The sequence below is a fragment of the Xiphophorus maculatus genome, chromosome 7 (assembly GCF_002775205.1).
Source record: "Xiphophorus maculatus strain JP 163 A chromosome 7, X_maculatus-5.0-male, whole genome shotgun sequence".
NCBI classification, from domain to species: Eukaryota; Metazoa; Chordata; class Actinopteri; order Cyprinodontiformes; family Poeciliidae; genus Xiphophorus; species Xiphophorus maculatus.
This window is the reverse complement of record NC_036449.1, coordinates 15,249,795-15,264,008: the sequence shown is the minus strand read 5'-3', so window position 1 is coordinate 15,264,008 and position 14,214 is coordinate 15,249,795. Positions and strand designations below refer to the sequence as shown.

The window sequence follows — 14,214 nt, the reverse complement described above, 5'->3', positions numbered from 1 at the left end:
GAATGTTGCTGGCGCACCCTGCAGCCCAAATGGCATGACTCTAAATTGGTACATACCAAAAGGAGTTTTAAAGGCGGTCAGCTCTCTTGCCTCTGGTGCCAACGCCACTTGCCAGTATCCTTTGCACAGATCCAGCGTTGTGATGTAGCTTGCTGAACCGACTTTCTCCAGTAGGTCGTCCACCCTGGGCATCGGGTACGGGTCAAAGTTGGACACAGCATTTAAATATCTAAAATCTATGCAAAATCTCAGGGAGCCATCTTTCTTCGGTACCAACACAATCGGGCTGCACCACTCACTACTAGACTCTTCAATTATACCCAAATCCCGCATCAGCTTTATTTCTTTTTCCAGTACTGGAACCAACCGCTCTGGTATGCGATAGCTCTTTTGACGACTCGGTGCATCTGCTTTCACCCGAATCTTGTGTTGAACCAGTGATGTAAATCCTGGAACTTCTTGAAAGAGCTGAGGGTCCAAGAGAGGTTTAATTTTGTCCTGCTTAGTAGGGGACAGATGAGAAATGTCAACCAAAGCACAGTCTGACATGCTAGTTGGAAAAAATTTTTCAGTCACCTCCTCATCCTCAACTGCTCTCACAAATAACTCCTGGTGCACAGGCTCCTGTCGGCTGTGGAACTCTTTCAACAAGTTGACATGAAAGGTCTGATGCTTTTTAGCTCTTTCCGGCATGTACAGTTCATAAACCACTTTACTCACTTGTTTGGTGATCTCATATGGTCCATGCCATTTTGTCAGCAGCTTGTTGTCGCTGGTAGGAAGCAGTAACAGAACCTTCTGTCCTGGCAAGAAGACTCTGTCTCTGGCCTTCTGATCGTACCATGTCTTTTGATGTTGTTGAGCTGCTTTCATGTTGTCCTGTGCAAAAGATGCCATTTCCTGCAAACGCTCTCTCATGTTGATGACGTATGCTGCAATGTTTTCCCCCTCTGGCTTAGCGTCTTCCCAACAGTCCTTCAGTAGATCCAGCGGACCTCTCACTTGACGCCCATACAATAGTTCGAAGGGTGAGAAACCTGTGGACACTTGTGGTACCTCGCGGTAAGCAAATAACAGGTACGGCAGCCATTGGTCCCAGTCAGCACCTGTGTCAGAGACAAACTTGCGCAGCATATTTTTGAGAGTCTGATTATATCTTTCCACTAGCCCGTCCGTTTGGGGGTGGTAAGGGGTGGTCTTAAGTCCCTTAATTCCTAATAATTTATAAACCTGCTGCAATAGTTTGGACAAAAAGTTTGTCCCACAATCTGTGAGAATTTCTCTTGGTATTCCTACTCTAGAGAAAAACTGCAGGAGACAATTAGCAACATGTCGGGCTTTAATGGATCTGAGAGGAAAAGCTTCAGGGTACCGTGTAGCATAGTCACAAATCACCAATATATAACGGTAACCTGTCGAGCTCCTTTCTAATGGGCCCACAATATCCATGCCGAGCCTTTCAAAAGGTGTTTCAATAATTGGCAGCGGTTGTAGCCGGGCTCGTGCTACTCCTCTGCCTGAAGTCAACTGACATTTTTCACAGGAACTACAAAATTTAGAAATCTGGGTATACATTCCTGGCCAAACAAACCGGCTACTGATTCTACTCAGCGTTTTATGAAAAGCCATATGACCTGCCCACGGAATTGAGTGGCCCAGCTCCATAACTTTGTGCCTGAACTGTTGTGGAAGGGCTAATGTTTCACACTGTCCCTTCTTCTGATATAAAATACCTCCTTTGATTATGTACACCGCATCTTCCAGGAAGTCTAACCGGCGCTGATTAGTTCCTCCCAATCCAGTTACTTTTTCAAACCAAGGTTTTAAAGTAGGATCATCTCTCTGTAGTGCACCCAAATCTGAGGGAATGTCAAACTCAAACAAGTTATTTGGCTTAGACAACTGTTCTATCCCTTCATCACCTGAGCCTTTGAATTTCTCCCTTCTTTTCTGAGCTTTTGACTTTTTAGTTTTTCCTAGCCTTGTTTCCAGAGACTCCCCAAAAAAGGGCAGCTCTTCCAACACCTCCTTTGAACTTTGAGCTCTTGTGACTACATTGCAAGGTTTCAATGGTTCTACTGGTGTATCAGATGTAGGACATAAATCCCCTTCATCTCTGTTGGTAAGCACTTGGGGTTCATAGTCTGACTGGTGAATAAGGTCAAAGAGAGTGGGAATATCATTACCAAGTATAACTGAGTATGGCAAAGAGGGAACTACAGCTACTTGTACCAGGTATGTTTGACCTCCCACTGTCAAATACACCTCAGCACTAGGGTAGACATGTTCATCTCCATGTACACAGCTTATTTTAACCCCCACCCCACTTAGCTTTTCTTCTGAGAGTAAGCTAGCACGCACTAGAGACTGGAAGCACCCAGAATCAAGCAAAGCTTCTTCTTTCTGCCCATTAACTAGAACAGAAACAGTGCACACTTTCTTTTCTACAGCCTCAATAGCTGGTCTTGGAACTGAACACAAAAGTGATGGCTTTGATTTAAGGGTGGGGCAGAAGTGTTGTGTATGGCCAAAGTTATTACAGTTGTAACATCTAATATCTTTGACTGAAGACTTGGAAAATGACTTTTTAACATTGGGAGGTCTTTGGGAAGGGAACTGCTTTGAACTAGAAACATTTCTAGTCTGACTTTGACCAGAGCCCTGTTCACCCCCAGTGGACTTACTTGATAGGGCATAGTGAGTCTCTCGGCCAAAATAGGTGCTCTTGCTCCCCTTCCTGGCTGATGTGAAGACCTCCGCAAGAGTAGCTGCTTCTTTTGCCGTCTTCGGGTCACGCTCACGTATCCAGATCTCCAACTCTGGATTAACCATTCTTAGAAACTGCTCCAGAATTATCTGCTCAGATATTTCTTGCACAGTAGATTTATCAGGTTTAATCCATCTTGAAAACAAGTCTTTCAATCGCACATAAAGTTCACGTGGCGTCTCACCTGGTTCAATCTTCAGGCATCTGAAGCGGCGTCGATAAGTGTCAGCAGTGATTTCATATTTTGCCAGAATTGCCTCTTTCACGTTGTCATAGTTCTCAGAGTCAGCCATATCCATTAGAACATAGGCTGTGCGGGCCTTGCCTGTCAGCAGAGGAACAAGACGGACCGCCCACTCATCTCTAGACCAACGACACACCTGGGCCATCCTCTCGAACGTCATCAGAAAATGCTCAATGTCGTCATCCGTGGATAAGGGAAGAAATCTTGGTTCAATTATGGACCTGGAACCATGAGCTACCTGGACATCACCACCATCTGATTCTTCTTCATGTGCTTCAGCTGTTGTGGGTTGAACATGTGCTTCTGATACATCAGGTCTTTCAAGTACAGCATGCACTTGAAGCTGCATTTGTTGAAATTGATGCTGTATGCTTTTCCACCTTTGCTCCTGGCGGGAAAAATCTTTATCAATCTTCAGGTCTCTAGCCGTTTGAGACCGCATAATAGCTTTCACCAACACTGTCAGTTCCTCCAACTTATCTTCAGGGTTGGTCGCTGCCATGGTCACCATTTCAGAGGAAGCTCCAGCTCCTTCATCAGGCTCTCCCTCTTGGCCTAGCTTTTTACCACCTCTGGTCATCATCTTCTCACTGTGGCATGAATGGCACACTTCTGACACCACTTGTAACAAGGTAGCCGTTCGCGGTAGGATTTTACAGTGACGATGAAGCGTTGAGGCAGAGTCAGGTGGAAAACAGCAGTTGTTTTATTCTTCACATCACATCAACCAACAACTTCACAGGTGAAAACTGCAGTCTTAAATAGTCCCAGCTGTGACGGATCAAACCACCTTTAATTCACAGGGGAATCTCAATTCATCAATATCCAGTTATTTAATTAAAATACCTTTTACTAAATATAAACATTTCTATTTACTTTTTATAAATATTTTATGTTTTATCATTACACCAGATGAAACACCACAAAACCCATAAACAATTCCCCCCCCCACACACTTTTCAATGGCCTCTCCCAGAGACTATATATGGTGTCTGGACCCCCGGGGCAGCATTTGTCCAAACACCCTGGAGAGGACACAGAAAAGACAGGTGAGTCACTCTACATTAGCACTCCACACCCAACAGATTATGCACAACACATTTGCTCAGTTTTACCCACTAGTAGCTCATTGCTCTGCGTAACAATTATCCTCCCTCCACAGGCAACCACCTCACTCGTCAATGAGGAGCAGCTGTGCAGAGCCCAGAACAAAAGGCTACATGCTAATGTCTAAAAATACTCAATAAATACAATTAAAACTTCTTGTGTGCAAATTGTTACTGATGTGCAAATCTATGCTTAAAGTGCAGTGCTAAATAAAGTGCTTGTTAATAAAGTGCAAAAATACTTTAAAAATGCAATACAGTGATTTCAGTAAAATAGTCCCAGTAATGAAGATCTCTTCATTACATCCATAAAAGGACTTTCCCTTCTGAGCACAGTTTTCTTACTTGTTTACAGTCTTCTTGGCCCAGTAGCAAACGGCCACCCTAGAGCACAACCCGGTTGGGTTACCAAATGCGACCCCGCCACCGTGACAGCCATCTCCCACGAAAGCCTGCGGAGATGAGCTAGCTCATGCACCTAGTGCCACAAAGAAGGGAATGTTTGCCACACAATTCAAGGTAGAGGAGCAGGCGTGGCTCCTTGGTTCAGGCCAAAGAATAGAACAAAGGCGAGCTGAAAATGAATCCCCCCTCCACAATGCCTGAGTGATGTTTGTGGCAGATACCCATCTCGCTGTATACAAAAGCCATCTTAAATGCTGAAAGCACAAAAGATCATATGCACAAAAGAGTTTTGTCTGCAATAGTTCCCCTCATTTTGATAATAAGATGAAGGAAAACAACAAATTTGTAAAGGATGCTTAGGTCCTAAAAGGTCTTAAAAGTTAGGCATATCATGACTGAAGATTATTTTAAATGATAAATTGTTTACTTAAGTTTTTTTGCAGAGATAGTCATGAACTATCTGAAGATAAAAATCAGGAGAAAATCAGAAACTCGATAGTAAAAGTAGAATGTAAGGCAGTCTGGTGTCAAAACCTGAAAGATTTTAAATGTAATTTTTAGTTAAGAAAAGTAGTGGTTTAGGAGGCCTAGCCTTTCAAGTTGTTTTATTTAAAATACTGATATAATCAATTATTGTTGTCATAGAAAGTCATGTAATTTAGTTAAAGGCAACTTTTTGCCACCTCTTTATTGGAATAGAAACAAAGTGGATAACCTATTGAATGACACAATCAACAACAATAGACCTACTGTATGTTAAAGCTGTTGTAGAACAGTCGTCAGTAGGTAATTCTTATCCTTTCAATATCAGAAAAATATGTCCAAAGACAGACATGCCATCCAGATGTTTTTCAGATTTATTCTCACTTAAATTTATTCTATGCAATTTTTCATATATTTAGAACAAAGCTTTCTAAGAAAAACTATCACTTAAATGAAATGGAGCAAGACATGACATGGACTGAGTATATAATATGCAAAGTGTTTCAGAAAGGACCAGAAAGTGGTAGGTGATTGTGTTGGTGCACAAAAGTGGCATCATTTGGACAAAGCACCTTTGTTTAGGCTTCTCTCTGCTCTTGTTCAGGTGTCTTTCATTAGGCAGTTTCTAATGCTTCCAGGAAGGAAGATCTGCACTCTTTTTATCACAGAATTAGCTGCTTAGAAAAGCTGCTGATCTTGACTATTGTTGCTCTTTCTCAGAGGGACATTTCCCCATAGTCATTGTCTAAATGGTTGTCAGGGGGGAATAAAGTGAAACTTCATAAACAAAGCCCTAACTGGTTTATCTCTCTCTATGGAGAGAGGCCGCTTCTGTGTGAGGATTTGTGCCTGAGCCTTCCCTCCTTTATGGTGGAGTAAGCACTTCACAGCCCTTCAACACTGCCCCCATAGCTTCCTAACAAGGGGATTCCCTCAAGCTGGTGGAACCTGGTTACACCCCACAGCCCTATTTTTTTTCCACAGGTCTCATTTAGTAGTAATTTAGTATATTGGAGAAAAGACTATTTTCTCTCCTCCTCTTTATGGTCAGGGGACAAAGACAGAAATGTCAATTAAAAACACCTCAGCCTTTGGGGACTGTCAGCTTTTGTTTGGACTTGACCTTTAAATCCTGGGTTGCCTTTATTTTCATAAAGAGGGCAGAGCAGGAGGCCAAGACAATGAGGAGTGAGTGCGGGGGTCTTTGGGTGGAATCTGAGTGAAGGCTCTTGACAAGCTTCCACCACCAACTGTTGGATTTGGTATTGCATTTACACCCCCTGTTTTCTCCAACAACAAAAAAACGGATTTTAATGGAAAATCAGCACACTGTTATTCAAGTGTGTCTTGGCTTGGCTTTTGCTAGTGCTGAAACATACAGTCTGTATACAGACCTGTTGATTGCATAACCATTGTTTCTTAATTTATTTCAATACACAGTTGCAGTCACAGTCTGTCTGTAATTAGCCACAATTGGAGCCATTGAATTCTGCCTATGTTTAAATGTGCTTTGTGATTCCTGCTTCACTTTGTATCAGCATTGCTACTATGATGTGCACAGGAATACATCAACATGTTATTCTCAACAACTGTATATAAGAAAGCCATGCAGTGGTTATGCAGGTCTCACTTTTCTCCACATAATCAGTGCGTGCTTTACTCAACAGTTGTGTTCAGTAAAATGTAATTTAATTATTAATTTTATTTAATTATTAATTTAATACATTTAATTATTAATTATTTGGAGAAAACAGTTGTTCATTTACCTGGCTGACATCAGCTTTTTTAACAAATAGAGATGCTAGAGAGGATTTTCTTAAATAATAAACTTTATAACAGCTGCAGTCACGTTGGTGGTCTGGCTTTTTTTTTTATCAATAAAATTGTCCCTGGCCGTTTTAAAAGCAGTCAACCATTAGGCAATGAATCCAGACGACAAGTCATTATCTACATATGGAGGCCTACTTACTTCCAATCTACTACAAAGGTGTTATTGTCGTCAAAAAGTCTTTATTACATATCTAATTTTAGAAATCTATAGATTTAAAAACAATTAAAACATAGATATTTAAATATATTGAAATATTCTTATAGTAACTAATAGGCATAGAGATAAATTCTCTATTCATAAAGTAAAATAAATGCTGAATTACTGGGGTTTTTTTGGCTCATTGCCCTCCTTAGATTAAGGTTTTAAACTGGACCAGGGGCTTTTGAACTGCCAAACAAATTGTATTAAATGCCAAACATAGCATGGACTCTTATTATTAACTTATTCCTTTAATAACATGTTGTACTTTAAAGATTCTGTATTTAGTGCAGGGTTTTCCAGTTCAAATTTAACAAGCATAAGTATTGTTAAAATAGAGGTCAACTTTATATCAAAAAAGAAATAAAATAGCCATTTAGAGGCTGTTCAATCAAAAGTAAACTTCAGCACAAGTTGTTTCATTATTTGTGGAACATGTAAGATTAAAGAAACCCCACAAGTTCAATACAGTTCATAATATTATAAAACTTTTAACAAAGAACTAAAGATGAATAGAGCCCTTTTGGATGATTGTATATTGTTGCTCCCTTTGTATCTCAACTCTCTTTAGTGTCTTTTGTGGGAAATGAGAACTGCTGATGTCACTATGAACCCCGCAGGATGGGATTTCACCAACTTGCTTCTCTGCTTTGCCACCAAACCAGTGACAGAAGAAGTAAAGAATGCACTGCCTTCAGGGTTATAGGTCATAAAGTGTAGTCTGAGAAAGACAGAAGGTGGTTCATTGTAGAATTTCAGATGCAAACACATTTGTTGACAGAAGTGTAAGCAGCCTTGAAATAAATTCATGTTTGATTGCATTAAAGTAGTTAAATCTCATATTGCATATTTGTTTAAAAATCAACATTTGAGTAATTTTATTCACCATAATTTTGTTTTCTTTCATTAAATGCTCTCATTGTATTTTAAACTTCTATTAAGTAATCAATGGTTGTTTCCCTAAGGTATAAGTATGAAATGACACGAAGGTTGATTTCTTTTGACCACTAACCTGTAGGCTACGTAAGGACCTATACTTATCTATCACCTTCCTCAGTAAACAGAACTTCAAGGGATGTAAAAAAAAATTCTCACACTTGGAGAATTACAGCTAAGGGTGACAAGCTAGAGTCACCAAGTTTACACAACAACCATTCGAGGCCAAGGGGTTGTTTCACAGTCATGCCAGGAAAGAACATTTTCTGTTCTACCACTATGTGCGGATATATGGAGTTTGTACATTTTCTTGGGACTTAACTGCAATTGTACGTTGTGATGAGATGAGACCAGGAGACCAGATGGGTCTTGCATGAAACAAAGGATAGACATTTGGAAAAGAACCTCATTGATAAGTACTGTGGAGGATCTGCAATCTCATAGGCCTGTTTCTCTTCCAGAGTCTCTTGTAAACTTTTTCAAGTACATTGGAACAGGTGTTTGAGCAGGATAATGATAACAATAATAAAAACAAATGACAAAATCAACTCCAAACTGATTTTAAAGAATCAACTTTTTCTAAACCTAAAACCCAGAGATGGGCATTTTAAGCCAAAAATACTGTACTAATAGAGTTTCCCTAAGTATTCTTTAAGTGCTGCTCTATGGCTAAAATGACATTGTACTCAAATGTCCAGAAATCTATAAAACCTCAGGGGGTACCTATAATTGTGCTATCAGGGTATTTGATAAAATTTAATATTTCGTTTCATGTGATTTCTACACTATACTACACTATAATATTTATTTATTATATTCTTGTACCTTTTATGAATGTCTCCAGCTGTACGATTTTAATGCTGTGTGGATGTGAAATAGTGTGTGAGCAACAGATAACCTCAGTATCCCTATGGAATTAATAAAGTTTAACCTAACCTAACCTAACCTAACCTATACTACAATGCCACTAAATATACTAAATTTAAGGGTTGCATCTTAAAAATAAATTTTGGCTTGAGAGTATTCCATAAAAGATGAACAAAGAGTAGGTTACTGCATGTTCTTTAAATTATTTGATGAAATTTTCAATTCACTGAACTATATGTGTTGACACATATATATGCCAAAATAGAAGCAAAACATCATCATGGTTGCAAGGATGCTTTTGCGTGGACTTATGTGGCCGGTCAGCAATACCACACATGGTCATTTGATGGCGAGCACCGGCCAAGAAAAGCTTTCCAGTGTGTGTATGTGTGGTCCTCCCTTGATGCTGCGGTCCAGCACCTCAGCTGCTCTGACTCAGACATGCAGGGCAAGGCCTTGGGTCCGTTGAGTCTGGGAACTTACATAACAAAGTCGGGATCTAATCTAGAATCTCGCCTTGCGTCAGCACGAAGGAGATAATGAATTCGGTGCTTTTTGTGACTTTTGTATCTCAGAATTGTTGTTTATTGTGCATTTGAAAATGGTTTTGTGTTGTTCTCAACAGAATGACGCTGAGTGAATGAATGAATGAATTTGCCAGGCACTGGTGATTTATAGTGGAGTCTGGGGGAGACGGCATTTCAAAGCCTTTCTCTTATTTCCAAAACGGGGTTGGAAATCAGCAGCTTGACTGAACCCAAATAAGTGACTTCTTTTTACCTTTTCAGAGCACACAAAGGTCTAATCCTCGGACTACTTGAGCCACCAATGTAGACAGCGGCTGAGATCACCACAGTATGTGTCAGACCCTCCTTCCCCCCCACACAAAACACATTGACTGCAGCTTTATGAAGTGAAAATGGCCAAGAAAGGGGAAAATGTGAAGGAGGTGTCCACAGTCATTTCTCCCGAAGAAAAGCCTCAGCATCTGGGCATTTAATTTTAAAATAAAGCTCAAACACAGAGTAGAATGGATCAGGTCACCTCTATTGTTCCAGAGCCCAAGTGGAACAGCCTTGTTTTGTTTCAGTACCACTGACCCTTGTGACTTATTTGTCCCCCGCTCTATCACAAAAAGCGTGGAGTAAAAGAAAAAAAGAAAAAAAAAAGTTTTGTGTAGATAGAGGAATTCTTTTGCGATTTCTGCTCTGACATGCTCTCCTGTTATTTCCTGTTTTCTGTGCACTTTTTCTTTTCCCAGTGGCAAATGTTGCACACTGTTAGTAAATAAAGGGAGGATGAAAAAGGAGTTGTAAAAAGCATAATGATTTCTTGTGTCCGGAGGGATGTTTAATTACAAGGAAGTGTTTATTTTCAGTTGTGGAACAACAGTCACTATCATTGCTGAGCACAAATATAGCAATTAACTTCAATTTTCTGCATTTACTTAGACATCAAAGAGCTGATAGAATCGTTGGAAAAATAAAGCAATTAGGGTCAGCGGAGATCTGAATGGTCTTTGGACACGGCAGCGCGCCCAGTTTGCCTGGATGACTGAATCACATGCGTGCGGTAGCTTTCTTTTCTCGCTAAAGAGCTATTAGTGGTAATTCTTTATTTAAACTGTTTGTATACAAAACCTTTCATCCCTTTATCAACTTTTATGTGCAGCGGGATGTGGCTTCGGGAGTTTTCTGTTCCTGTGTGGTTTCATAGGAGATGTGGATGTGGTCCGAGGGGGTGAGGTGGATGCTTGCAAAGGATCATTTATCCGACTTATCTGTATGTAGTGTGGGTGGGGGGCTCCCGGTGTTCCCGATGCTCATGTGATAAAAACGCCAAACCACGCAAGTGGGTCACATCAAACAGGATCCTGGTGACATCAGGCCCTGTTCCCCAAGGCCGTTCTAATGGTTCCTGTTTCTCAGCTGCCCCTTTAGATGACCCCACTGACAGATAAGCTGGTTAGGCTCAGACCTTCTGTTATTGCGTCTGAAATGGGTCCAATTTGAATTCAAATCAGCAAAAAGCAAATGTGAAAGCACAGGTTCATGATGTCAACCGGTCATCAGCTGGGGAGCAAAGGAGAACAAGTGTACATGACAAGACATTGGTTCTGTTAATATTTGATCCTCTTAAGGGAAAGCTGGATAACATGCAGTTATGGCTCGCCATCTAAGGTCTCTTTACTCGCTCCCTGCAGCTCGAAGAATAGACTTTGAAATGCTTTTATTAGTTTATAAACCACTGAAAGGCTTAGCAACGAAGTACTCTAAAAATCTGTTGTATCAACCTTCCAGACCTCTCGTATTCTGGTGCTAGTCTACTTTGCATCCCCAGAACCAGAACCAAACCTGAAGTAGCAGCATTTAGATTTTATGGTCCTTTAATCTGGAACAAACAGCCAGGAAACTGTAAAACTGCTGAAACAAAGTTCCTTTAAATCAAGGCTAAAACCTTATTTGGTTAGCGTGTCGTTTAATTAATAACAACTGGGACATCACTGTAGTTTGTTTTTCAGCCCGTCATTGTTTTCTCTTACTATGCCACTGCAATGTAGTAGTTTTTGATTGTTGTTTTATTTTCCTTCTAATTATGTAAAACACTTTGAATTGATTTGCTAAAATGTACTATACAAATAAAACTGCCTTGCCATTGTTGGTTGTTTGCAAGGCATGCCAAGAAAAGTGTTTTTTGTCCTACCAACACATAAATAAGTGTGCAGTTTGGTAAGCACCACTATGACTTTAACTGTAAATGTGTGCTTTAGTCAGATGAGACAAAAGATTGAGTTTTTCTGTATCAGATACCAGACATGATGATTCAAGTGTGAGACTCTGACTTAATTTGTAAAGATAAAACACTTCAGACTCCACTTGTTCCCCAAACACTTGTAATTTTACTTGGACTCCTTAAACTTGAGTCTTGGTAACAATTTTTCTCTCATGTGATGAAGAGTGGAAAGAACCAGGTTTATGTTCTACAAACATAAACCTGGTGTGCTGCTGTGCATACTTTACTGTGAAAGGTAGTGCTCGATTATTAAACGATGATGGATTCTGGGCTGCTAGTTTTTCATAACTGTATGTTAATGTTAGCTGTTGATCCACAATAATGACCACATCAATGTCTCTCCAAATGAATGTGGTATTAAATAACTTTGGATCATTTTGGAACCAAAAAAATGTCACCATTCCACTGAATCTTACTCAGAACTCACCTCTATTGGCTACACTGAAAAACAACAATGTCAACCTAAAGACTGCGTTGATAGCATCATCATCAGACCAGTTAGAAAATGTGTATTTACGTGTTTAAAGGGAGGTTAGATAGGCTTTTAGGCCTGAATATTTGTCTCTTCAAGGGATGAAATAATATTGCTGGCTATTTGAGAGTCATGCAAGGAGAAACCTTTTTTCTGTCCTACCATTACAAGAATAAAGTAAGTGGGTGGAGTTTATGAAGTGCTACAAGGACTTTTAACTGGAACTGTTTGGAATTGGTCACATATGACTGAGCTTGAGCTTTCTTGTGCTTGATGCTAAGGATGAATGTGTGGAAAAGCATCTCCAGTCCATGGTAAAGTATGGTGGAGGACCTGTAATTCTGTGGGCCTGTTTTTCCTTTTAAAGGACCCAAGAACCTTGTTAAAGTGCATGGCGTCATGAACCTGTTGGAATATTAGGATTTAAAAAAATGCTATCTAAACTAAAATTGGGTCACCATTGGGTCTTTTGGTAGGAAAATTCTGCATCTTTATTGGGCCTAATTAGAATTCAGAATAACCCACAGCAACTGTGACAGAACAGTCGCATGGTGTCAACCAGCCATTAGCTGGGGAGCAAAGGAGAACTAGTATACATGATAAGACATTTGTTCTGTTAATATTTTATGCCCTCGAGGAAAGGCTGAATAACATGCAGTGATGGACCGTGCACCATCATCTCACTTTGCAGTCTGGTAGCCTTCCATCAAAGCTTAGATTGAAACTTATGTACTGTGAAATTCTTGGGATCAGTTGTGCTCAGTAGCTTTGACTCACTGTTTGATTGTGTGGGCTCCACCACAGCAATGGTTGGACTAGTAATTCCCTCTTATCTGAACTGCAAATGGAATTGAGTGGCTTTTCATCATAAACCTACACTGAAAGTGATCATGCTTAAATGTGCGCATAAGTGGCAGATAAAATCCACAATTAAGGTGCTAAATTAAATTTTCATCTCTCAGGGGTAGTCGGAGACCACTGAAGGTAAGAATATGATCCTAATCTTCACATTTTTGGGATTCATCTCCACAAAGTTTCTAATTTTAAGGTGCAAGGTTTTCATGTTGTGTGCTATAAGTCTTTGACCAAGCATTTATTTAATCAAAGTATGTAAAAAGTTTACACACTCCATCATACAAGTCCATTTATAGTGTAAAAATTTAAATATGTGCAAAAATATACTAAAGGGGTGGTATTATGTATTTTCCATAGTGCCATTTTTAGCACAATCAAGCAACTATGTTAACTTCAGTTGTTATAAAAATGCTGCATATCAAACATGGCTTAGTTGTTTACTAACATAAATGTGATTTCACAATTTGATGCCTTAAAATTGGGCCTCTGTCTCTTTAAAAAACTATTTCACTCTACCTTCACAATTATTCTCATTATGTCATTAATTAACAACCATTCTTAAGATCATTGGACTGAGAAGTTTTTCATCTGATGAGCTCATCAGGTCTAAATTAAACTATGAGCCTCCAAAATGTAGTTAAGTTCTTTAAGCTTGACATCCTACTCTATGTTTAGAACATAGAACATCATTTTGAATTAAAAAAAGGAAGTAGTTCTTGAGCTGCTTTCATAAAATGGACAGAATCCACCAAACAAGACTTATTTTCTTTCTTGCGAACCAAACTCGGTTACAAAAGAAGTAGCCCACTACCTTCCTGCATGCCTACTTCATGGGCTGGCAGAAAACAAGAGGGAGATATTTTTGGATGCATATTGAATGTATTGCCCTTAGAGTCAGCATTCAACATAGTTTCCATAAAAGATAGATGGGGGAACTTCTCAGAAATTTGTCATTTAGCTAAAATATGTTATTTCATATCCAAAGGGAACAAAGGAAAATGCCCTCGTTCAATTTGATAGGAAAACATCACCATTTTTGAAGTAAGATACATAAAATAATAAAAAAATGTCTTTGGTTGTTGTTGTTGCTCCGTTTTCTTTTTTGAAATTATGAAATTAGGGCATAGGTGGATGCTGGATGTTGATGCTAATTCACATCCACAGTAAAAATCCCCTTACAATTTAGTTACTTAACCAAGTCATAACAAACAAATGTAGCAGCATGGACATACTGTATATAATTAAATTGTGCGATTT

The 14,214-nt window shown here is 39.6% G+C and overlaps 1 protein-coding gene across 3 annotated transcripts in view; it reads left to right on the top strand.

The window, feature by feature from the left end:
* The window catches only part of LOC102225148 (multidrug resistance-associated protein 4-like), a 53,972-nt gene that overhangs the window by 22,102 nt on the left and 17,656 nt on the right, over window positions 1-14,214 (top strand). The gene's annotated exons all lie outside the window — the stretch shown is intronic.